We start from the raw sequence: 27,315 nt of genomic DNA, 5'->3' as shown, positions 1-27,315 counted from the left end.
AGATTAGAACGTATGATAGGTTGCAATCGCAGTTTAGGGTAGCGCGACGAATTTCAGCAATGTCGAAGCCAGGGAGCAGGAATGTTACCGATTGAGGTGCCAAAGAGGAGCTCAGGAAGTCCATGAAGATATGCCTAGAAGGGACCTTGTGGAGACATGGATTGTAGAGGGAGATCTAAAAGGTCTAATGGAGGTATGTATAGTCTGGCTATGGTTACCACAAGGTGACTGTGAGATTCAAGTGAAGAATGGGGATCATACACTCAAACTAAGCTAGACTAAGATGAAGAGGAGCTGAGAGGAGTGAAAGGAGAGCTGGGCCATGCTCAACTGAGCTTTGATACCATGTTGAAAAGTGTGGATCTAGAGCATGGCAAGAGCTATGGAGGATGGAAAATGAATACACGACTCATGATGACATAGATAATATAGAGACCAAATGTTACACGAGTGAATTAGGTTCCAAGATGGAAGCTTGGACTCACAAAGACAATCTTGTGTATCAGACTGACAATGACAACTTGACTCAAATAACTCAAAAAATGTTAAGGAGACTCAATGCCTGAATAAGGAAGTGTGATTAGAGAGTTTTGATGATGAGTTCATAGATAGAACTCAACTTTTCCTGGACACACCCATGTAGGAGGATGCTTTTGAAAAGGAAATTAACAATTTTGATATGAGTAACATGTAGGTAGAGGAGGTAAAAGGTCTCTCGAATGATGAGAAATCTCGAGTGGAGGAGAAATTGTTGCCAACAAGATACGAGGCAAGCCCTCTTAATAAGATTTCCCCCACTCCCCCCACCCAATCAACAATCTTGCATGTAACAAAAGGAAGCACTCTAAGTTTACCAATAAAGGGTTCAAAGGTAAGGGTTCTACCTCTAAAGCTAGTAATAAATTATGTACAATAATATTAGATTTTTTTTTAAAAAAATTGAAGGGTTTGACAAAGCTAATCAAAGCAAGAGTAATCAACTTGGCTACATCAAGAAAATCTCAAACCAAAGATTAATTGTTTACAGAAGGTTCAGGTGGTAGGTTTAACTGTAGAAGAATTTGCAATAGTATCTTCTATGCCCTAGGTCTATACAGCACTCATGCCAAAATATGAAACTTCTTGAATTTCGTCACCTACCTCATAACATTAGTTAGGGATTTCAACATGGTAGATTCCCTCGTAGATAGGTTTAAAGGGCTAGGTTCATCCATTAGTGGGATGGAAAAAGTGGCATAGGAGAACAAATCTTTCCATGACTTAGTCGACACAAACCCCCACCTAAAGCTCACTTGGTCTAATGACTAGAGACCCCCCTACCTATGCAAAACTAGACATGACATATGCTACATTTTGGTTGGGATGCTCAACACCTTTGGGAATCACTCTCCCAGAAGTTATTCCAGTCAATAGTCCTCTTAGATCACAAGCTAGTCCTTATCGCTCTGTCTAAAGAGGCCCTAGATACTCCTAGGGTTGGACGCTAACCTCTTCAAATTTGGACATGTTTGGCTAGGGATCAAAAGAATGTGGCAGACCAACTTCCTTGCCAAATGCGACCCTCTAGGCTCTAGCCATTAGGGAATCCCAAATTTTCCTAAGAAAATCTAAAGCAACCCTTATCAAAGTTAGAAAGGAGCACTTGCCTAAAATTTACCTTGAACTTATTGCATTAGAAAAAATAGTAGGGGGGGGGGAGATTGACCTACAACCTCAATTACGGAGCATAAAGTTTAAGCTTAGGCAAGAAGAGCTTCTTGAAGTAGAAAGCATCCAGCTTCAATCGAGGGATTGGTGAGTTGACAAGGGGGATAGACCCTTTAAAGAATACTTCAAGTCCCTCAAACAACAATAGGTCAAGGATAAACTAAAATATTTATAGTATGAGAAATGCCCGAGGCTCTACAACTTGCCATGTCACATAGAATGAAGGCCAAGGGGGCCTAGCCCCCTGTCAAAAGGATATGGGATTCTTGGTAGAAGCTCAAGGGCCCGCTCACTCTAAAAAACTAGTCAAAGGCACTCTATTGGGTTAGTCATAGCATCTCCCTACCCTCAATAGCTAACTCCAATATTTGAAGAGTTGCCAAGTTGAATAAGGTACTCAGCTTTGGTCAAATCTTTGGAACTTCAAGGTTAGTGATTGGACAAGTAAAGTTGAATTGAGGATAACCTTTAAGCTCAACAAAGATGATCTTACCCTCTTAAAGTGAATGAAGGAGGTATGGCTAGACCTTAACCTCAACCTAATTCATTGCAAGCAAATTTTCAAACTAGCTTATATATGTTGGGCTAATAAGAATAAGCTCTTGCTCCTCCCCACCCTTCCTAGAGATAATGCTTGCTTAATAGCAACTAATGTTCCTTGCGTGCTTGGCACACGCGGAATGCTATGTTGCTTTGCTTTAAAACCTCCCCTCTCTCTCTTCCCTCTATATGCTAATTTTCATCTCTCTATATTTTTTCCATAGAATTATTCTATAAAATCTCATCTCTCTCTCTCTCTCTCTATTTTTGTTTCATCTCTCTCTATTTTTTCTTTAAAATCTCTCTCTCCCTCAGGCACACAAGGAGGATTTGACATGCAAGTTTCTATTTTCATTCTCTCTCTCTCTCTCTCTCCATTCTCTCTCTTAATCCTCTCTTTCTATTTTAATTCTATATCTCTCTCTCTTCAAAAAAACACACACACATACACTCTCTCTTTGTCTCCATTCTCTCCCTCATTTCATTCCCCCCCTCTCTCTCTCTCTCTCCCCATTCCCACTCACTCACTCTCTTTTCATTCTCTCTCCATTTTCTCTCTCTCTCTCTCTCTCTGTGTATTTTTTCAATGATTTAAAAAGTGTTTTATTTAAAAATATTTTAAAGAAAACTTATAATTTAGCTCTCTCTCTCTCTCTCTCTCTCTCTCTCTCTCTCTCTGTGCGTGTGCATTGCCATGACTCAAGAATGCTAGTGCATGTGCCATGTGCTATTGTCGCCTAGCCACCAATGCTGCCACGGTCGCACTATTGCTGCCTACACGTTCTTCATCCCTAGAGATACCACCATCTGCTTCTGCTTCGCAATGCTTCTATTCAGCAGCCTCATTCTCTCTCTCTCTCTCTCTCTCTCTCTCTCTCTCTCTCTCTCTCTCTCTCTCCCATGTGTTTGTATAGGACCCCATTTGTCTGGCCAACACTTTGGCTCCCGCTCCTGTCCTACCGTATGCTTTAGCTCTCACTTTTGCTTTATATATACACATCCATGTGCCTACCATCTCTTTCTTGTAGAACCCAGGAGCCAGGTAGCATGAGGGAGAGATAGTAGAGTAGTGTAGTTTATTATCATCCCGGAAGGCCAAATTATGACCCATGGGACCTTTTCAGATATACAATGATTCTCCTCCCCCATGGTAGGAAAGGGTAGATACAGTGAAAGAATGATCTATGCAGCATGGTTCTTCCGAAAGCGTAACATGCGGGTGATGAGAGCCCCTAACTTCGATATAGGAGTAGTGGTTAGAAATTGGTGAAGTGGCCCCTATAAAGGGATATCAAAGTCAGCCCATATGTGTGCATATGCTATGCATGTCATAATCACGTGCTCCTCTGATTTGACACTCTGTAGTCCACACAACTTGCATAACATTGTCTCTCTTGCCTGTCCACTCCATGCACTTGTCTTGATCAATAAAGTGTGTGATCGAGTTTGAAGTCATGCAATACTCCATCTAAATACCACTGAGAGCAGGTTGGCTATGTATGGCTGCATGTGTGCCTCTGCCTACATGTAGGATTCCCAACATGAAGGATAGATATGCATATTGTAATAAGCAAGTTTGCCATTTGCTCCCTTGCTTTGATGTTTTGCTTAATACGCTCATAAGAGGTCTGATTGATATGCATATTGTAATAAGCAAGTTTGCCATTTGCTCCCTTGCTTTGATGTTTTGCTTGATATGCTTGTAAGAGGTCTAATTGAAATGTGTCCATGCATATATCTTCGGATGCCATATCTAGATATCTATCCACTCCCCACCCTTTAAACCATTTTTGCATATCCAACATCCATCTAGTTGAAAGCACTTTACTTTTCCACGTTTTCTGTAGGCGTATGCTATCATCCCATGCCCGTTTGGGGAGCCTACTGTCATCCATTTGACGTACTTGGGTGGCATATCTTAGTACTCGGATCATAGTATGTAACTCAATTGGCCGACGGCCAATTTCCAAAAGCATAAGTACATATGGTGTGGTGCCTTTGATGCCCAAATATCTACGAATAAAAGCTTTTTGCAACTTCTCAATGTCGTTCCATGCAGATGAGGAGATGCTCCCCCCCCACACTTCCACTCCATATAATATCGTATGTAGAACATATGCATTAAAAATCACACATCATATTTTCTAGCATTTAGTCTTTGTACAGTTGTAGTCGTTTTCAAAGTGATAATACTTGCTTTTTCCTGTCGCTAATCACCGTTCCACACATGTATGCCATATGTGGTCTGCAGGTATCTCAATCCCCAAGTATTCGAAAGTAGATACTACCTCTATATACTGTCACGCATAATGTACTTTTGGTGGGGTCTTTGATTGCTTGGTGTACATAGCTATTAGCTTTGTTTTTGATACATTCACTGTCAAACCACTATCTTGACAAAACCATTCAAGAATCCCCATGAACTGTTGCATACATTCCCTAGTATATGTAAAGAATACCACATCATCTACACAAAGCAGGAGTAAGATGGCAAACATACCAATATGTGGGCTTTTGGCTTCCTCTTCATTCATAGCCATGAGAAGTATTTTCTCTAGCTTATCAATGCATAAACCAAATAATGTAGGGGAGAGTGGGCAACCTTGTTTGACTCCCATATTACTCTCAAATACTTGTGACAGCTCTTTGCGACCTCTAAGGCGGCACACCACTCGTTGATATATCCTGTAAATTCCCATGCATAGATCATTTGGGACCCCTAATTATTGCATTCGTTGCCATAAGCCAACCCTTGGTACGGTGTTAAAAGCCTTCTTAAAATCCACAAAACATCAATACAAAGTTGCTCCCTCAAGTTGACTCTCATCCATAAGCACACATAAAGTAACCAAATGGTTAGTGAGAATTTAGATTCCTTTTAGATATGGGTGAGCCCCCTGCCCCCCAAAGATTGCCCTTCTTCTTTGGTTGTCTCTCTATAAGGTTGTTTAAATGTAGGAAAAGGTAGAAAGGCTTGTTGTAGGCTTTGGAGTTTGCGTGAGGTGTAATGAAGGAAAAGAAACCTAGCCTCACCTCTTCCTGAATCGCCCCACTAACTCACCCTACATCCTCAAGATTCACAAAACAATCCTGCCTTTGTGACCCAATAGCTTGTATTTGAAAGGAACTGCTGCTCAATGAAGCCAATGGGCTCCTCTCCACACTCTTGACTTGCGTACATGGAATTACTCTGGGGAATTTTTGGCTAGATAGGAATGAGGTTGTATTTAATAATAAAACCATTAACTTATTATTGAAACTAATGAGAGATTTTGACATGCAAGCGTGCAAGAAGACTGGAGCTATGGCAAAAGTTGAGACCAAAATGTTAGTCTAGTGGGTGAGAAAGAAGCTAACAAAGAAGGAAAAGGAGGAGTTGCAAAAAAGGAAAGAAGCATTGTTTCATGAGTTGGTACACTCCATTTTGAATAGGTCCAATCAGGAAGGGAACCCTACCACTCACCCTTTTAACCTAGGCCTGGAAGTTGGAAATGAAGTGGAGATGGCAACCTTCTGGAAATTCAAAGTCCATGAGGAGTGTTGGCGCAAATTGACACAAAGGGAGGCCATGTAGAACCGTATTTAGGCTCTTGAAGACCAAGAATTCCTCCTCCTTAGACTCGCCTTGACCCTCCTCCTCAATTGAGTAAGAACCTAAGGGTTTTTTAAAATATAAAGTGAATTTAAGAACCCTATTGGCAATTGATCTAAGGTGCTTTACCCGTGAATCCTATGCGCATATACTTTTCTTCTTTTCTTAAGTGGAATGCATATTTTAACGCTTCCTATTAAAATAAAAACAAAGGAGAGTTTTAATTAATAAATAGGAAAAACTCGCGCTATATTCAAAAAAGTGATTTCTGAAATCGACAGAACTTTTACGAATCTGTTCTCTCTTCGCGAGTCCCTTCAAAAAACACACACACACACACACACACACACACACACACACACACACACACACACTCTCTCTCTCTCTCTCTCTCTCTCTCTCTCTGCCAGTTCGCTGAAGCAAGTGAGCTTGGCTGCTTGAGTCTGTGCCACGGTGCCATAGCCCGCCGCCAAGCTCTCAGAGTTCAGAATCCGGATTTATGAGCTTAGTCAGGGACAACTACAACGAGTTGCTTAGCTAAGGTGAGCTTTGCTGTCTTTTTTTTCTACCTTATGAATGTATATTTGTTTTAGCCATTGCTATTTATATGCACGAGCTTTTTGCCATCATAGATATGGCGGAAGAAAGCTCTAGGAAGATAACTTGGAAGCTTAGAAGACCTAGAAACTTCGAAAGCTTCTAAAGCCTAGAATCGACTCTGGTCAAATATGGTTGAAACAACCAAGGTTAAACTTGAATGAGGACGTTGTAAATGAGAATATAGATTCTCAAGGAAAGAGATAGGAGAGCAATACGGAGATGAACTGGGATGAATTAGCACTATTTTCGACAGTTCCTATACCTGACTCATAATCTCTTTCGGTTGGGATGCACTCACCTTGTAAGGCGGCTTGTTCAGTGGATTGTTACTATTGATTAAATCATCGGTACTATCCTTTGGTTTTCAGCTGGCAATCCACCTGGCAAAGACTACAAAAAACAATCATGAGATTCCTTTAGGAATGTTATGCACTCTTTATCCAACTCAAACACATTATCAGCTGATTCATTAACATTGTGACTTTTTGTAAATACTAAGTATATTGAAAGGTAATTTTGGATTACTTTGGGAGTGGTTGAAGTTGAGACGAGGGACTAATTCCCCTTTACGTTAAAGGTATGGGTCTTTCCTCTATGGTGAAAGGTCACCACCGTTACATATGTGCCAATCAATGCATGGCTCTGTAGTACCATGGCCTACCAACAAGCAATGCATAAGGTGACCACACAAGAAAGGATTGTTTATCACATTGGAGGGAAAATTGGTCATAATCAGTAGTGCCAGAACTTGAGCTCATGAGCAAGGATCTAGTTGACTCATGTAGTGAGGGGACTTATTTGTCACACTGGAGGGAACATTTGGTTGCAAGTAGTGGTGTGACCACTTGATACGACTTGATATAGATCCTTGCTTGTTAACTCAAGTGGTTGCACCACCCATTGTGATCAAATGCCACCTCATATGTGACGAACAATTCTTTTCATCTTTGTGTGGTTGCCCGTAGTAGGACTATGACTTTGTTGGAGGCACATGTATATCATTGCCATCATTTCAGTCTCTGCCATTAGCCCTCAATCCTTAGCTCATTGCCTCTTTGTTGCCACACCATTCCAAGAATACATGCACTGTTGTAGCTAGTTTAATTTGCAAGACTCATAATTTTAATTCACAACTGAAATAAAAGAAAAGAGAATCCAAGCAAAGCAGAATAGATCCTTGCACCTTTAGTATAATGGTAAAATAGAGATTTTTACAAGTATTGGCTTCAAGAGCCCAAGCTATGACCAAGACTTTGAATGCACGAAGTCACCCCAACTATCCTATTTGGAACAACTCTCCCCTCCATCTTGATCTGCCTCAAATAGTCTTCACCTTGATCAACCTATGAACACTTAGATTCACCTCAATCTTACATGCACTCTACTATATGCAAGTAAATTTGCTTCTTGTTGCTCCTTGCAACTTGACAAGAATAGAAGAAAAAAAAAGATGTGCATTGCTGATCACTTGATCCGCCACAATAAATCACCTCGATGCCCTCATGGGTCACCACCATCTTGTTTTTATCTATGCTTTGGGATTTGTCTAGCCAACTCATCATTAATTTCGTCAAGTCTTCCACAGTTGTTCCTTTAGTTAGTTAAATAAATCAACCCTTACTTTCTTTTGAAAATTCGTCACTAATATTTAATAAATGTTGCTATGTCACCATTTCTTTAAGATGCCTTTGCACAAAACTTGGACTAGCTCCCATGATCCACAAGTAGTGATCTTGCTGCCCATGACCTACACATCATGACCTACTATTGCCTTTGTCTTCCACATGTGTGTCTCACCTCTCGTGCAATTCTTCTCTCATGTGCTCTCGAATCCTTCTTGAATGTGCTCTTGTAAAAATGATGCATCCATCTCCACCTATCCCATTGCCTGCCTATTTGTGCAGTGCCTAGATGCACTACATTCTTCCCCACTAGAATTGTGGCTGTCCCTAGATGCATAGCCTCCTAATAGATCCAAAGCAAAGATAGAGAGTCATCACCAAATTGGGACTCATCCAACCAAATGCCTTGTGTATGGGATAACCTTGAATTCAAATGGAGCAAATATTGGAGTTCCTTTCTTCATGTATCCTTCTTGTATATGTGAAGTAACACTTGTTTTGGCACCACCAACTTCTTAAGTCCGTCAACATTGGCTAATTGTGGCTCCTCCTGATACGGGGTTGTAGTAGGAATAGATCCATGATATTCCGCAAGATTACTTATGAGAAATACTAGATGCATCTCTTGGATATTCTCTCAAACTTGCTTTAACAATCTATCCATATCCACAATTGGTTGATTTGCCACATAGTTCTTGGTAGAGGTCTTCAAAGCATGGTTGAAGATATTGCTAATTGGTCGCCCATAAACTCTCTCAAATAAGTTTCGCTTGGTAGAGGTGTGGACCGTATCATTGAGCGTATGCTCGACCAATGGTAGATAACTCTCCCATGCAACTTGTCAGACAAAGACGAAGACCTAGAACCCACTACACCTCTTCAAGATGATTAGAAATCCTAGAAAATTTTATCGACATGTAATACAACTTGTATTGGAATTAACCTTACTCTTGTAACTACAGTTAACCCGAGTAATAAGAGTTGCATCAATTTTGAGCCTAGAACTTATAAGTGATCAGAGATATTTTAGCAAGGAATGACGGTTATAACTTGCAATGAATTTCTCTTAAGTTTTTCTTCTCAATTAATATAGATTGGGTCTTACCAGAATGTCAAAGCTTGGGAGTATTTTTTAGTATTACAAGCAAACCCGATTGTCCATGGATCTCAATCCAGATCTAAAAAGAGGACAATTTGGAAACAGAGTTTCCGAGATGAAGGACCACTTCGGTCAGCTAAAAGGGTCCTATGACAACTTGGTCTAAAGAAGTAAATCTTGGCAAAGTCAACCAAGAATTGTGTGACCCCAAGTGACAAAGTTCCGCGTTGTTTCTATTGCAAGGAGTTAGGTCATTTAAAAAGGGAATGTCCAAAGCACCCAAACAATGATGCTCCTAGTTCCACAACTTTCGACATATCTACCTCAATTGTTCCAATGGGACTCAAAGAGAACTTGAACTTACAAGAAATGAAGTTGTACAAGCTTCAATGATTCAGAATCTACAAGAAAATTATTAGATTCTTAGGAAAAAACGTAGAAGATATTCATGAGATGTAACTACAATAAACTTTTCTCTCGCACATAATTTTGCAGTTTGGCAAAAACAATGCTACAATATCCTATTACAAAAGAAGTAGGCAAAGCCGATCAAAACAAAAGAGGCAAAGCCCGCGGACATGGATCAGGATGATTGGGATGAGTTGAATGAGCTTACACGCTCAACCATAGAGCTATTGATTTCTGATGCCTTGCTCTTTAAAATTGAAGGTTTGGATTCTGCATATGCTATATGGACTAGACTGGAAGAACTGTATGCACAGAAGAGTCCTGCAAGTAAAGTGTGTTGGCTGAAAATGCTTATGGATTTGTGTATGAAAGAAGGTACAACAATGTCTACTCACTTGAGTGAGTTTAACTCCATTTTCAGCCAGCTGGTTGCCTTGAAGTTCATGATTAATGAGGAATTTAAGGCTACTTTCTTGCTTTGCACTCTACCAGAGAGTTGAGATACATTCAGGACTGCTATGTGATCCTTTTGTATGTTGATGTAGAGAGTGCTCTACTTATGGAAGAGATGAATTGGCAGAACAATGCGTCCAGTAAGTCTTCAAGTGCTTTGCATACTAGGGGCAGATCACAACAAAAGGTAAAATAAAATATGATGGCAAGGGACACAGTAAATCACGTGGCAAAGATGTTGAATGCCATCATTGTGGCAAGAAGGGTCACTTTAAACGTGACTACTACAAATGGAAGAAAGAGAAAGGAAAAGGCAAGAAAATAGATGATTGCAAGGAAGAGAAGGACAGTCAGCCTAAGAAGAGCAGTGTAAAACTTGAGGAGGTGAATATAGTCACTCATGATAGTGACAGCGGGAGTGATGCACTCTTTGTCTCTTCACATTTTGGTGCACATGCTCTACTTGCAGATACAAATGATGAGATGCATAAGAACCCTTTTTGGCCTATCCTAACATGGAGAGGAGGAAAACCAAAGAGCGAGTGATGAAAACCGAGCAAGGCTAGAAAAGCGAGCAATGGAAATCGAGCAAGGCTAGAAAATCGAGCATGAATATTCGAGCATCAAGCTACCTTCTAACATACCTACCCCTAGAGCATCACTGACGTATACAGATAAAAATTGTAGATTAAAATTAAATATAATGAAGACATACACATAGAGCTCACTATATAGTCAAGATGATTACATTGAGAACCATTTTGGGCTTGGTTGCAGCTGAGGATATGGAGCTCATACAGATGGATGTAAAGACTGCGTTTTTACATGGTGATCTGCATGAAGACATCTATATGTAGCAGCCTGAAGGGTTTGTTGAACAAGGGAAAGAAAAAATGGTATGTAAACTCAAAAGGAGTTTGTATGGGCTGAAACAAGCACCAAGAGAATGGTATCATAAGTTTGATACATTCATGCAGTCCCAAGGCTTTCATAGAAGTCAAGTGGATCACTGCTTATACACCAAGAAGGCAGCAGATGGTAGCCTGATCATCTTGGTTTGTATGTAGATGACATGTTGATTGCTGGCAGGAATACTCATGCCTTGGATTCATTGAAGCAAAGTCTTCATGGCAGCTTTGACATGAAGGATCTGGGTGATGCAAATCACATTCTTGGCATGCGAATACTCAGAGATAGATCTAAAGGCTTTCTCTATCTATCTCAGCAGGAGTATATCTCCAAAGTTTTGTAGCGTTTCAATATGGAGGGGGGGAAACAATTGGGGTTCCATTGCCTCCATATGTGAAACTCAGTACAGAGGACAACGCTACATCTGATGATGAGAAGATTGAAATGGCCAAGATACCATATGCTTCAGTTGTTGGCAGTTTGATGTATGCTATGGTTGCTACACGTCCTGACATTGCCTTTTGCAGTGAGAGTAGTTAGCATATACATGGCAACCCCTGGTAAAAAGCATTGAGATACAGTAAAAGGTATTATGAGATACCTCAAAGGCACAAAGGAGTTGTGCATCTGCTTTGGAAAGCAGAAGGCATATGTTGTTGGCTTTACGGATGCAGACTATGCTGGTCATGCAGACTGCAGGAAGTTGACTTCTGGGTATGTGTTTACTTTCACAGGAGGAGCAATCTCTTGTATCTCTAGGCTACAAAAGTGTGTTGCATTGTCTACTATAGAGGAAGAGTATGTAGTTGCCACTGAGGCATGCAAGGAGGCTTTATGGCTTTCACGTCTAGTGGGAGAGCTTGGCATTACAGAGTTACTTGTTCTCCATTGTGATAGTCAGAGTGCTCAATTCATGGGCCGAAGTTCGAGTGTTGAAAATGCCAACCATGTGAATAATGTTTCACTCCTAGGTAGCTCGCGGGTCAGGTGGAGCTTTGGACACCCCTTACCAAGTTCGGAATGGAGTTGAAGACCTTCGTGGCCCCAATATTTGTGTCGTTGGAAGATCCTATTCTAGATAAAGGATGGAAATTGTGGTGCCATGTGATTTGGACCCAGCTACTTTTGCAGGGCAGAAGGGATATATAAATTCTCGTGTATGGGCAAGAGACAAAGATTAACTTGAAGATAAGTTAAGGAACTTGTTTGTCAAAAGGACTGCTTGCTGTGTTTTCATGTCGGTGCTATCTATGGGTAGAGAGATTGAGCGGCGCATCCCTCTCGTTTCACATTCTCTTTGAACCAAGTGCGGCATGGATCTACTTCGGCTCGAGTATCTTTGCGAAAAGTAGGATGCCCAAGACCCAATGCTAGAATGCTGTCAAGAGACTTTGACACTAGGAACCCAAATTTTAGGTCAATCCCAGTGGGCTTGACCATGAACGTTCCGTTGTGAGACGCACTCGAGAAACCCTAAGCGAGAAACCTCGGAACATTCCATGGGAGTGTTGGGCAGTGTCGCTAAGATTTGTCTCTCAATGGATTGCTAAAAATGTGCCTAGACAGGTGCTAGGTATTCACATTACATGTCCACATCCTCCTCTTGTCTCTACCTAAATATTCCCTTTCTTTTGTTGCTAAAATTTGGAGTTTGGAGAAGGAAAGTGTTGAAGAATGGCCGATGTATAGCAAAAGTGAATGGTGATGGGGCAGAAAAAGTGGGTGGGATAGGTGAGAAATTTAATTGAGGTGATGATTTATGAGTGAATTTATTAAATTGATTTTTTGAATTCGTCCTTTGAAGTTGAAATGTCGGTGAAGATGGAAATGAAGAACGAGAAGTTTCAGCTACTTCAAATTGACCTTGAGAAGCAAAACTTTAAGGAAAGTTAGGAGAAGGAAAACTTACAGAAGAGTTTACAACTTTTTTTCTTTCACCTCTTCTTGTGTTTATATACAAAAGTCTGTCCTCTTTGGAACTTAAATTACTACGAATTGATTGCACTATTTCTTCTTCCTCTTGAGTATCACCAAAGTTTTTCAAAGAAGTAGGAATGGGATAAGATGAATTATAAATAGGCATACTTAGCATAGGAGTGGATGGCAGGGTAGAAAATAACGGCTTGTACTCCATATGCTAGTTTCTCAAAGTGAAATGGCCTGTCCCATGTGGAGTATTTGTCCTTCTTGTTAAATCAATAGATTTGAGTCCGATGCACAAGAATAAGATTGTACTTGGCTTGTGTAATGTCATATGGTGATTGGACTCCATGGTAGTTTGATGTCTCTTCTATGTGGGATTCTTGTAGAGCAAGATGTGAAACCCACACCTTTTTGGGTCTCTACATGGAGGGCTCTAGAGACTAAAGCAGTGTTGACATGATTGAAGTCATCTTCCCTCTAATGAACTTGTTTTTGATGATGAGATCTCCAATTAAATGCCTAGGTTTCTTCTTTGACTATCTAGCTTTGATACCATGTAAAGAAATACTCGTCTACAGATAACAAACACAATTGTACGACAAAGCACAAATTGATAAAGAATACAGTTAGGGTTAGGATAACTTAGAGACAATGAACACTAAAGAAAACAATGAATGAATAATGAATGTTGAATACATACGATGCTCAATGTAATGAACACACTATGCAAAGGTGAAATATTGACCCGTGAACTCTAGAGTCTCTTGGACAAATGTCTGGCAGCAACAAATGTAGCTTAGGTGTGGCCAAATTAGTGATTTGATAGATGGGTAGATTGGGATTGGAATAACAAAATGTAGATCAACAGTCCACGTGTCAAGGAGGTAACAACTGACATGTCCCAAACAGTAGCAACAAATGGTTGTACAGCAGTAAACGCAGGCTGAACTAGTAGCCAGCTGATTTGGAGGGTTGCATAGCAGGTACCGATAGCAAACAACAATGCACATCAACTTGAATTGAGATATCCTACATGTGGCATGTGGACAATAGAGTTTAGGCACTTCAATTTGTAAAAACGAGATTAGGGCTGAGTGGTGGGTTGCATGTATATTTATAGATGGATGGGTCCTCCCAAACTAGGGTTCGGCTTATGGGACATAGATACTTTGTAGGATCACACTTCTTTTTGATATAAGTTTGGTAATTTTGAGTTTTGAGGCTATAATTGAGAGAAAATTAAGTTTAGAATACATTTTTACCTCAACACATGACCCATGCCATGATAGATAGGGAACCTACGTCAGTTGGTGAGGCACTAAAGTATGACCATCGATGGAAGGCCGTGGAACAAGAGCTAGAGGCTATAGAGTGCAATGACATGTGGGAGCTTGTGCCTAAGCTTGTTCACCACAAGGTGACTGGAGTGAAGTGGACCTTCAAGACTAAATATTGTTCTGATAGCACATTGGACAAACATAATACTTGCTTTGGTGGCCAAAGGTTCTGCTCAAAAGCTAGGTGCAAATTTTGATGACACATTTGTTCTACCATGTGGATGGCCACCATTCATACCATACTTAGCGTAGCCAACCAAAGGAGATGGTAGGTCTACGAGTTGGATATAACATCGGTATTTTTAAATGGAGATTTAAAGAAGGAGATCTATGTTGAGCAGCCTGCTAGGTTCCTGAGCTTAGATAGTAAGGTGTGTACGTTGAAAAAGGCTCATTATGGCCTTAAATGGCTCCTTATAGATGGAATGAAAAGATTGTTCCTTCCTTAGGAGAGGTTGGGGTATTGGAGGACAAACTTCGACCCAAATTTGTATCTCCACTTTAGTCGGTTGGTAACCCATGTTTATTTATGAATGACCTCATACTTATAGGTGATTATGCCCAAATGGTCAAGTGAATGAATGCCCTTGAAGAGAAGTTCGAGATGACCAACATGGGTCTTTTACATTTCTTCTTAGGTCATGAGATATGGCAGATTGAGAGGGGGATTTTTCTCTCTTGATAGCCATATATGCAAGAGCTTTTGACTACCTTCAAGATGACCAGATATTGTTTCATCCCCACTCTTATGTATCATAATTGAAAGGTTTCACCCCATGCAAATTTGTTGACTGTCAATGCTTCTAGCTATCGTTAGTTGATTGGATCCTTGATTTGGCGACAACCCATGTAGATTCATTGGTTGTCACGCTTTTGTTGAGCTAAAAAATGCATTAGCTTCACTTAAAAAGCCTCAAAACATGCTTAATTAGGGAAGAAACCTTGTTTATTTGTGCCCTATAAGCACAAACCCACTTGGAAGGGCCCAAACTTTCTATAAATAGGTATATTGCTCTCCATTCAGCCTTAATCTTGTTTTTCCAAGTTTTAGGTGTTTTCAGCTTGCTGCCCACACCTCGTTCCCAGAGGACATTGCAATCCAAGCCGTCCATTGCAATCTTCACTCATGTGGCCTTTGTTTCTAACCCTCCATCCAGGCAAGTGACTATTGCTGTCCACCCATCTTGCTGTCGTACAGCTTGCCATGTTAGGATATTGTTGCGTTTGCAGGCCCCAGTTGCTGCCTTGCTTGTTTTCTCTCTCCTCCTTGTTGTGTTTGCAGATTTTCTCTCTCCTCAACTTGTTTTGTTTTCTCTCCTTGTTGCGTTTGCAGATTTTCTTTCTCCTAAGACTACATTTGCAGATTCTCTCTCCTCAGCCTGTATTTGCAGTTTTTCTCTCTCCGCAACTTGCATTTACAAAACACACTCTCTCTAGACGGCTGTTTGCATCAGGTCCAGCCACACACAGGTCGCGTTTATTGTTGTTCGACACTCAGAGGCTGCTTTGCTACGATTTGGGATCCGTTTGGAGTATGATGTACTCTCCAGCTCATTACCCTTGCCTTGATCCTTGAGATATAGGAGTTCGAGGTTTAGTGTTCATTCACTGCATAGTGTGTTTGTTGCATGGGCATTGTATATTCAGTAGTTATATCACTATACTCATTCTTTGTGCTCATTTTCTCTGAGTTGCCCTAACTCTAACTGTGTTTTTCTATCAGTCTCTGTGCTCTGTCCTACGGTGTTATTTGTGTTTCTGTGTTAGGGTATTTCTTCACATGGTATCAGAGCCGAGTTCTCTGAGAGAAACCTAGGTCTTGATCTAAAAGCTCTATATAAGAAGCAGGAACAATAGAAGGGTAGATGACTTCGAAGACTACTTCCGTACCACTTCTCACATCTGAGCTAAATCCATCGAGGAATAAGTTGGAGTGGGCCTTAGAGCTTGCTTCATAAGCTTCCGACATGGCTGTATGGACATTGGATTACCATGGAGTTCCACGGCCTTATGAGATCACTGTAGCTGAGTACAATCTCATTATGATGCATAGAGATCAGTAGCAGATAGAAGGTAAATCTGAATTTTACCCTTTAGATTCGGTACATCAATCTACTGATCATGCAGAAAGGGCGAGATCTCCACTTAGGACTGGCCATCCGCAAGTGGAAATTGATACAGAGTACACTCCATTGCCGTCATACTTATTCTCTTCAGTGCCAGGTATGTCTATCATTTCAGATTCTGTTAATGATGATTTTCCTTTTCCTATTGGTATGGATGATTTTGATGATGCATGACATTTGAAAACCAATTTTTGGTTTATGAGTAATGAGGAAGACATATATTTCTTTATGAACTTAAGATTAGGTAAGAAGTTGAAATAAGAAATTGTGAGCATTTCTTCCTCTTCTTTTTCTTCAAACAATTTTGTTTTCAAAGGTCAAAATGAAGTAGGTGCATCATCATCATCATCATCATTTCAATTTAATGCATTTCATGGATAAAAGGAATCCACATTGTTTCCCACATCTACACCTATCACAAATCCATTTAATCTCCCTTCCCTCCTACTCTCTTATTTTGATGCTACATCCTTTCAGCCTCCATTAAGTGCACCATATGTTGTATCTCACGTAGGATTACGTGTGTTTTTATTCACCATCCCTAGGGATTTTTCAAACTTAGGCACAGCCATTAGGATCTCATCTCTTTTTTAGCCGGGTGGTGTTCCACCTTTTTTTCACATACTTTCGGGATCATTGCAGCATGGGTATTCCCCCTAGTCTCTCTTGAGTGTGGATCAATTGGTGTCCTAGTTTGCCTCCATGGCATTATCTAATGGACCCTCTGGTCATTATGTTGTATCCTAGGTGACATTTGGACAGGGCTTACGTGTCCCAGTGCCTCCACCTCCACCGACACCTTATGAAAACATTCATGTTCTAGTGTCTCTGTATCAATCAGCACTCATTGGACACTCATAGCCTAGTTTTACCTACCCATCTCTTTCTCCTCCTCCTCCTTATCAGACACAACGACAACGACGACGACGACCACCACCACCACCACCACCATTACCATCTTATCCTTCACATCTATCTTACCCTACATTTTCGACACCTCATGGTTCTACCTCATCTTTTGCCAAGCATGCATTCAATGACATGACTTGTTTTAACGAGTCAAACTTTACAACTTGGTTGAACTTGATGAGACATGTTCTTGACTCACAGAACCTATGGGATCTTATGCAGGGGTTTCGATGCCACACTTGTTCCATACGAGGTCATCCGCTCATGGAAGGCTAGGAAAGCCTCCACTATCGTCGAGTTGATGTAGGGCTTATTGCCTGAGTTTCATTCTCAGCTTCAGTATTTTGAGTTAGCGTCAGAGCGATGGGCACACTTGATTGACCACTATGCGGTTGGGATAGGACCCGTTGAATAAATCTTGATTATGGGCTTGAGAACTTCAAAATATCTGACCTGGATGACTTGTAAGTCAAGTTGGTTGAGTATCTGCGTCTCCTTGCCGAATTCTCTACTATAGGGACTCTTAAGTTCTCTGACGATGAGGTCACATTGTTTCTTAACAAGTTGCCGCGTAAATACTTCAATTTTGTGTAGCAAGTGGTTTCTCTACCCAATTTACCTACATTGTATGAATTTGAATGCCAACTATTGCAGTATGCACGACTGTTCAATCGGTTTCATATGAATAATCCTTCAGAGGAGGCTCTTGTTGCTCATTCTCAGAAGAGGCAGCAAGGAAAGGGTAAACAAAATTAAACTTCAAATCAAAATCAAAAAATAAAATCAAGCAAGAGAATCATAACAAGGAAACTCCCAATCTCAATTTAAACCCGGGTGGCAGAATGTACCTAAGAAAAATAGGATTGGTCATTTTGACGATGAGTGTCAATCAAAGGCATGAGACACAATACCAAAACCCAAGTCATAGATCCCCGCCCCTCAGTTGGGCAGCCCCCATTAGGGGAGGCAAGGTGATGGCAAGGGGTAGTGGAAAGGTCAGACTCACACTGCCACCAGTCAGTCATCGTAGTCGACAACGCTCTGAACTCTAGAGGGCTTGTTTGGCTGGTTTGCAAAGGCCCACATTGTCTTTGTAAAGACATTCGATGCGAGTCTTGTCCACATCTTTGAGTTGCCTCTCGATGAGGTTACTGCAGAGGTCCACTTGTCATAGCCGAGCACATCAACACTTGTTTGGATTGTGGACAATGGAGCTACACATCATATGACTCCTATAGAGGACATCTTCTGTACTCGAGCCCTTGTAGTTGGGCGGGTTCGCATAAAAAACAACTCTTCGGTCAAGATCTAGGCTCAAGGTTGCATCAGTTTTGCCACTGAAAAGGGTTCGGATTTGGCTTCGTCGGACAATGTATACTATGTCCCTTAGCTTAGGGTGAACTTGTTATTTGTTTAGCAGCTTTGCCAGTTGGGGTGAGGAGTTTTCTTTATAGTAATCACAATCAAGGTCCTTGACTCTCAGACGGGTTTAGTGATTGCTCGCGGTGAGGCACAGCCTAATGGCCTATACCGCATGACCCATTTTCTTATTGAGCCGATAGTCGAGGGCTCATGCTCCATAGCTTCGTGGCATTAGCCACATCTTGGAAGCCTACAAATAATGAGCGTCTTTGGTATTTCCGCCGAGGGCATCTTGGTTATGACTCTCTTTATGAGTTGTCTCACTATGAGATGATTAAGGTCCTTCCTCGCGTGAAGCTAGCTCGAGATATCTGCAAAGCATGTCAACTCGAGAAGTAGCACCATATTCCATTTTCTTAGCAGTCTACACATAGAGCTGAGGCACCTCAGATTGATTCACGTTGATCTTTGTGGGCCAACATCCACTACCGCCTTGAACGGCACGTCGTACTTTTTAATAGTGGTTGATTATTCGAGATACATGTGGTTGCACTTTCTTAAGCATAAGTCCGATGCTTTCACATATTTCTTTGCTTGGGTGTTGTTGGTTCATAACTAGATGGGTTGTCGTATTGGTTGCATGAGGAGTGATAGTGGTGGCGAGTTCATCTTCCACGAGTTTTTCGATTTTCTATAGCACCATGGCATCTCTCGTCAGCTCACCTCTACCAACTCCCGTTCTTAGAATAGAGTCATGGAGTGTAGGAACCGGACAGTTATGGAAATGGCACGCTTTATATTGTTTGTAGTAGAGCTCCGTGATGAGCACCTTTAGGTTAAGGTTGCTAACATTGCGATATACATCCTCAACCAATGCCTTTCTTAAAAGACCCTGCACGAGGCATTCTTTGGCTCTTGGCTTGTCATATCCACTTTAGTCTTCCGGTGTCATGCATATACACACACATACACATGCGTGCACGCTTCATGATAAAATCAGAACGCTTACTCCCCAAGCTGATCTCCTTATCTTTATTGGATATTCCTCTGAAGTGAAAGCCTACTGTTTGTTCGATCCTCGGACGAACAAGATCATTGTTAGGAGGGACGTCATCTTTGATATATCGTACAATCCTTTGCGCCGGATTTTGATTCGATTCCTCCATCCACTTCATTGAAGATCGTGCCTATTGAGCCCGGTCTACTATCCGCTCTTGACCTATCTGTGGATTCTTCAGCTCCCAGGTTCCCTTCGCGAGACCTGTTACCTCGTTGGTACTAGCAGACGATGTAGGATTCGAGGATCTTACCACCATCGGATTTTCTTTCGGAAGGAACCTAGAAGATTTGCGTGGCTCGTATCTCAAGCATTATTTGCATCACTGTTTACAGTTGATTATATAGCGCATTTTGAGCCGGATACATGGCAGGAGGCTTATCAACACTCTCAATGGCGAGACGCCATGGAGGAGGAGCTAAAGAGTATTGACCGAAATGAGACTTGGGAATCAGTGGATCATCCGAGCCATAAGAAAGTCATCAAGACGAAGTGGATTTTGAGGACCAAGCTAAAGGCTGATGGGTCTTTAGACAAGTACAAGTCTCGCCTTGTCGTGTAAGGGTTTCGACAGAAACATGGTATTGATTATGAAGAGATCTTCACATCTACTGTGTGGTTGCTATCTTTTTGGTTATTACTCGCACTAGCTGCTCACTACGGTTGGCTGATACATCAGAAAGCTCTTTATGTTCCGAAGCAAGCACTGCGGTCTTAGTTCCATAGGATGGATAAGTTCTTACAAACTCATGGATATCATTCTACCCCTTATGATCGGAGCTTATATGTTCGATCTACTGCAAAGGGGGTCAACTCTATCTTGTTGTACGTTGATGACTTATTCATCTCTTTGATGGCACCATCGAGGCCATCTATTCGAGGAGCTTACTAGCAATGCTTGACTTTCCTTGTGACTCTTTCACCATTGTCTACTACGATAACTAGAGTGCCATTGCTCTTGCAGGCAATCCGATCATCACACCACGGACGTGGCATGTGGGAGTCCACTTTTACTTTTTCAGAGAGCAGGTTGAGCTGGGCACTATTTGCGTAGAGTTTGCGCCTTCATCAGACAATTTTATAGACATTTTGACCAAAGTGGTTAACTAACTGGTTCTTCAGTTCCTTCTACCTAGGATCAGCTTGGATACACCCTCTCCTAATTCTTTACATTGACAGGGAAAGGGTGCTTCCCTCTTGCTTTTCCTTTTAGTTTGAGAGAAGGCAGCTACTTCTCTTAATAGTGATAGTGATGATGCTTACAGTTTTTAGACATTCATTCATTTATTCTTTTGTATTATACTTATGGACATTTGTAACTTCATCCGTACTGTCAGGATGATATATTGTAAAAGGGCACTTGGACAAGTGAACAATTTTCCTATGAGGGTATTGTCCAAGTAGCACCGTTGCATTGCATTTTGCATAAGTATGACATCTTGCATCTCCGTTTGTATTATCCCATGTATTGGTATTTTATTCATGTAAACATGCATTTGCGCACATTTATCCCTTTTTGGTCTTTTGAAGTAGTCAACTTTGGATTCACCATATTCGTGGCATTGTACATGGCAGTCTCCAAGGCAATTCTTCCTAGCTTGCTTGGTTGCTTTGCTTGTTTTGCTTGCTTCACATCTTTGCTATATTTGTGTCACCCACACCTTAGCCATTTTCCTTCTCTATCGACACTCAGTAATGATAGGGTTAGTATGCTTGTTTTGTGAAGGTCTTGGATTTGACTATTAGAGCTCAGCTGAGAGTGACAGAAGTTCGAGAGAAGTGAGTGTGAGAGTGTGATGGTTGAAGAGAGAGAGAGCAGAGCGAAAGTACGATTCGATATGAGTGTACCAACAATGTGTTGGTACACAAAGAATAAAATGTATTTATACTTAGGGCACGTAAGGGTGCATTCGCATGTACAACTAAATAATGTGTGTGTGCTATACATAGAGGTTAAACCGGGCATTTAATCCAAAAACCTCCCACTTAAAGGTCCGAAGTGAACCTCTAACCAACTCCCACTAGTCGGATGCAATGCTCATGCTGAGCTTTGCTTAAACTTTTAGTGAGAACATCTGTAGGGTTATCTTGTGTTTTGATCTTGGTCAATGTGATTTGACCATCCTTCAGAATCAGTGTGATGAAGTGATATTGCACATCTATATGCTTTGTGTGTGAATGATACATGGCATTCTTAGCCAAATACACAACACTCTGCCTATCATATCCCAAAACTGCAGTACCCATAGACATGCCGAGATCCTTTGTAAGCTTGCTCAACCATATAGCTTCCTTAGAAGCTTCAATAGCTGATATGTATTCAGCTTCAATGGTACTTAGTGCAACGATGTTCTGCAACCTGGAACACCAAGAAATAGCCCCACCAGCAATTGTCAAGACATACCCATTGGTGGATCTACGAGTGTCCAAGTCACCTACCATGTCTGCATCACAACAACCCTACAAACTAAGTGCACCATGCCCATAGCAAATACACTTTCTTTGTGTACCCTCGAGGTATCGAAGAATACACTTGACAACCTTGCAATGTGTTTTGCCAGGATAATAAACTTGTTAACAACTCCCATTGCATGAGCCATGTGTGGACGAGTAGCAACCATAGTATACATAAGAGAGCCACAAGCTGATACATAAGGGACTTTCTTCATAGCATTGGTTTCCACGTCATCTTTTCGGCTGTTAGCTTTGCTAAGCTTAAGATAACGTGGTAAGGGTACCCGAAAAGGCTTAGCTTCAGCCATGTTAAATTTGTCCAATACCTTTTCAATGTACTTTTCTTGAGATAAAAACAACAATTTCTGCATCCTATCTCTACGAATCCTCATTCCAAAATATGCTTTGCATTCCCCAAATCTTTCATGGAGAAGGCTGATTTCAGCCAATTTTTAAGAGCATCCAAGCCAATCTTTCTATTCCCAGCTAGCAACATATCATCCACATACAAAAAAGTATGATGGGGCTGCCATTTGTATCCTTTTTCATGTACTAGCCATGATCTGCATGGCTGTGTGTAAACTCATGAGATAGCATAAAAGTGTCAAACTTTTTGTACCATTGCCGTGGTGCTTGCTTCAGCCCATACAGGTTGCGTTTTAGTTTACACACCATCTGCTCTTTTCCAGGAACTACAAAGCCCTCAAGCTGTTTCATGTAGATTTCCTCATCAATGTCACCATGGATGAAGCTGTTTTTACATCCATTTGATACAGCTCTAAGTCCAATACAGCAATGAGAGTAAAAAGCACACGTAGAGTGGTCATCTTCACAATAGGTGAGAAGACATCTTGGAAGTGAATCCCTTCCTTTGGTGCATACCCTTTGGCAACCAGTCTCGCCTTGTACTTGGGGTGTCCCATCAACTATCTTTACTTTGTACACCCATTTGTTTGGAAGAGGCTTTATTTCTTTGGGCAACGACACAAGATCCCATGTATCATTTGCATATAGAGATTTAATCTCTTCTTGCATAGCTAGCTCCCATTTACTGTTGAACTCACATGACTTGGCCTCTTTGTATGTAAGAGACTCACCCTTATCTGTAAGCATCACATAATGCAAGGAGGGGTCAAACCTATGTGGTTGCCTTCTTACGTGTGTAGACCTGCGTACCCAATGATCAACATTTTCAGGAATTGGGTCTACATCTGGAGGTATATTATTTTCAGCATTTATTGTTTGCTGTAAACCATTTTCAGCATGCTCTTCATGCTGTATAGCACCTTCATTTTCACTACCAGCACGTGCATTTTCATAATCAGCAAGCTTATCTTGCTGTCCATGACCTCCTTGTGATCCTATTTGCTGTCCATCATCATTTGGCTCAAAAATAACGGGCTGATCATCAATTTCAGCCTGTGGTATAGCACCATGAGGCTCATTTTCTGAAGTAATAGGTAGCTGCAAACTCTGAAATTTGGCATTTTTCATATCTTCATTAGAGGCTAAAGTACCTTTTAGCAAATTTGCCTCATTAAACACAACATTACGACTGCGAATAATTTTTTTGGATTGAGGTAACCACACTTTGTAGCCAAATTCATCCTCATCACCATAGCCCATGAAAATGCATTTGGTGGATTTTGGTCAAGTTTGTTTCTTAGTTCATTTGTAACATGCATAAAAGTATCACAACCAAATATGCGTAAATGGTTATATGAGGCCGATTTTCCAGACCAAACCTCCTCAGGGATGCCATTATTTAAGGATTTGTTTGGAGAGCAGTTGCAAATGTGAACCATGGTTTTGAGTGCCTCTCCCCAAAATTCACGAGGGAGATTAGCAATGGATAGCATACACCGCACTCTTTCACATAAAGTCCTATTATATCTTTTAGCCGCCCCGTTTGAAGAAGGGTTGTAAGGGGCTGTAAGCTCCCTCTTAATTCCATGCAATTCACAAAAAAACTTGAACTCAGTAGATGTGAACTCACCCCCATTATTAGTTTTCAAGCATTTCAACCTCTTACCTGTCTGAGTGGTCACAAATGCATGAAAAGTTTTAAAAACAGCAAACACTTTACTTTTCTTTTTCAACATGTATACCCAAATCTTTTTGGAACAATCATCTATAAAGGAGACAAAATATGCAGTACCACCCAATGATTTCATGGGCATACTACATACATTAGAATGCACTAAGTCCAAGACATTGGACTTATAAGAGACACTAGAGTAAAATTAATTTCTTATTTGCTTTCCAAACTGACACTCATTACAAAAGTCAAGTTTAGAGCCTTTTTCATCAAACCTTTAGAGAGGTAAGGACATTAAGTTCTTTTTGGCTCATATGGCCTAGTCTCTTATGCCATAACTCCAAGTAGCTGCAAATTTCAGCAACTGCAAGAAACTTGCCATTCGAGGCTTACGGTGCAAACAATATAAAGTGCCCTTCTTGGTTCCTTTTGCAATCAGCATGGAACCCTTTTTCACTTTTCACAAACCACCACCAAACAGTGTAGTGTAACTATGCAAGTCAAGCTGACCAACGGATAGTAAACTCTTTTTAATGCCAGGCATATATCTTGACATCTTTCAACACAAGCTCTTGCCCATTGTCTAAAGACAAGTGTATAGTGTCAATCCCATCAATGTTGCAAGCATGGTTATTTCCAAGATACACCTTTTCATAACTGCTTGTATCGAACATACCAAAACACTCCAAACAAGGAGTTATATGGAAAGAGACACCCGAGTTTACAATCCAAGTCTGAGTGACACCATCATCAATTGACAAAAGTGCATCGATCATATTAGCCTTGGTAATCTGCATATCGTGCGTGTGACATACAAGGGCATTATAGTCAACTACACATAATACATCAGTGTCTATATCTGAAAGCTCCTCTATGACCACACTAGAGGCCACATTGACATTTTTCTTGCCTTTGACTGCCTCAAATGCATCTGTCTTATCCTCCTTCTTTTTCTTATCTTCTACATTCTTGTTTCTCTCTTGTTCCTTCTTGTAATACTTGCAATCAGGTTTCTTGTGGCCCTTTTGACCACAATGATAGCAAGTAATGCCTCTCTTTTTCTTTCCTTTGCTCTTTTTCTTATTTCTCTGTTTTGCATTTGCAGCCCTGCCTCTTACATTATAAGCTGAGTTGCTGCCTTTCCCACTAGACATACATCTAATTTCTTCATTCAAGATTGAACCCCTCATTCCATCATATGAGAGATTGGGGTTATTGCTGAGTGAAACCACCAAGGTCTCACAAGAGTTAGGCAGTGTCATGGTTAAAAACATCGCCTTCAACTTATCATCAAAGTCCAAATTTGCATGCTTGAGCTAATTTAAAATGCCTGTAAATGTACTCAAGTGCTTAGGTTGAGGCTTTGACTCTTCAAGTTGCATATTCACCAGCTTGCGCATTAGATGCACCTGATTAACAAGTGTGGTGATCTCATAGGTAGTTTTCAGCATCTCAGATATTGCATAACCTGTCTCTAAACCCTTAATGTTAGTCAAGATGTCATCAGTGACACCCATCTTAATGTAAGCCACAATCTTTTTGTTTACCCTGGCCCAAACTGCATTAGATATTAGTGCGGGTTTATCTTCCTGCAAAACATCCTCACAATTCTTTAGGAACAAAATGCCCTGCATACAATCTTTCCAAATATTAAAGCCATGAGCTTCAAACCGTTTGATTTCCATCAAACTCTTGATGTCTGAACTGGAAGAAGTTGTAGCCATTTTATCACGAACACAAGAGTAAATGCCCCTAAAATGCAAAAGCACAAGCTGAACTAGCAAACACCCTGCTGGTCTTTCTCAGCCAGAAATAAGTCTCTGCTGTTTGTACATGAACCAGCCACCACACAGGCCAAAATGCAGAAATTTACCAAATTCTGCACAAACCTCCAAAAATTTAGGTCCAAAATTGCATAAATGTCGGCCAATTTGACCCAACTGAGCAAAATTTTATCAATACATGAAAAGCCCCAATTTTCTAGGGTCCAATGTCAGTAAATTTTACTCAAAAGAGCGAAATTTTGACAAATTTGGCAAAATCCCCAATTTGATTGAGGTCAACATGCACAATGTTTGTGATTTCTGACTTGAATGTCACTGCCAAGCATAGACGGGATGATTAAATGTGGGAAAAGTCCCAAATTTTTGGGCTCAAATTCGCATAGATATGTAACCCGTGCTTCCACGCGTGAACCCTAGTCAAAAGAAAGGAATTAAAAGAGATTTGATAGAAAATGAAATTTTTGATTTGGGAAAAATGACGAGGGGGGGTGGTGCGTTGACCCATCAGGCGAGTTGCGTGACCTATCAGCCGGGGACCCGTCTGCCGCCTGTTACCCACCGCTGCGCGACCGTCACGCACGGTGGTTACGTTGGCCTGGTCGCCCCGCTTGCATTGGTTACGTCTGCTAGTCGTTTGCCCCATCACATTGCGACTGCTGGTCGTCGCGAGTCTAATTGCTGTCGCCCTACCGCCATACGCCTGCTGGCTACTTGACTGTTGCCCTGTCGTCCGACTGCTAGTCTTCAGCACAACCTGTGCTGAACAAGCCTTGTGGCTTGAGCTGCCTGTGTTGTGGTCTTGGGAAGCTTGTGAAATTTTTTGCTCGGATATTGTTAGAGCTTAGCTAAGAGTGATAGAAGTTTGAGAGGAGTGAGTGTGAGAGTGTGATAGCTGGAGAGAGAGAGCAGAGTGAAAGTACGATTCGATATGAGTGTACCAACTATGTGTTGGTACACAAAGAATAACATGTATTTATACTTAGGGCACGCAAGGGTGCATTCACATGTACAGCTAGATAATGTGCGTGTACTATACACGGAGGTTTAACCAGGCCTTTATCCCAACACTGACTATCCCTTATCACTCTCTCGTTTGGGGCACGGATACTCAATAGGACAAAAATTGCTTTGAAACCTTGACTTAATGTTAAATCTATCAAAACTACAAAGTTCTTAAAAAAAAAAAGTCTATTGTTGATTCCATTCACCTTTGCAAGACTTGGTAGGTCATTGGGCAGTCGATGTGCATCCTTTGTTCGATGCCTCAGCCTCTCTGGGGTGATCACTTGGGCTCCCTTGGTAAGATAACCATTGCCTTTGTAGTCTTAGTAGGCCATTGGGCAACCGATGTGCACCCTTTGTTCGATGCTCTAACTGCTTTGGGGTGGGACACCT

At 41.1% G+C, this 27,315-nt stretch overlaps 1 protein-coding gene across 2 annotated transcripts in view; it reads left to right on the top strand.

The window, feature by feature from the left end:
• The first annotated feature begins 6,156 nt into the window (after window positions 1-6,156).
• Window positions 6,157-27,315, top strand: part of TAF13 (TBP-associated factor 13) — an 86,859-nt gene continuing 65,700 nt past the window's right edge. For both annotated transcript variants that reach the window (XM_087660707.1, XM_087660706.1), the window contains exon 1: window positions 6,157-6,381. The gene's annotated coding sequence lies outside the window, so the exon portion shown is untranslated. The remainder of the gene's footprint in view (window positions 6,382-27,315) is intronic.

The sequence above is a fragment of the Lygodium microphyllum genome, chromosome 20, assembly GCF_053477565.2.
Source record: "Lygodium microphyllum isolate KBCC chromosome 20, Lygodium_microphyllum_v1.1.10, whole genome shotgun sequence".
Classification (NCBI taxonomy): domain Eukaryota; kingdom Viridiplantae; phylum Streptophyta; class Polypodiopsida; order Schizaeales; family Lygodiaceae; genus Lygodium; species Lygodium microphyllum.
The sequence above is the reverse complement of the archived record's forward strand: the minus strand, read 5'-3'. Positions and strand labels throughout refer to the sequence as shown.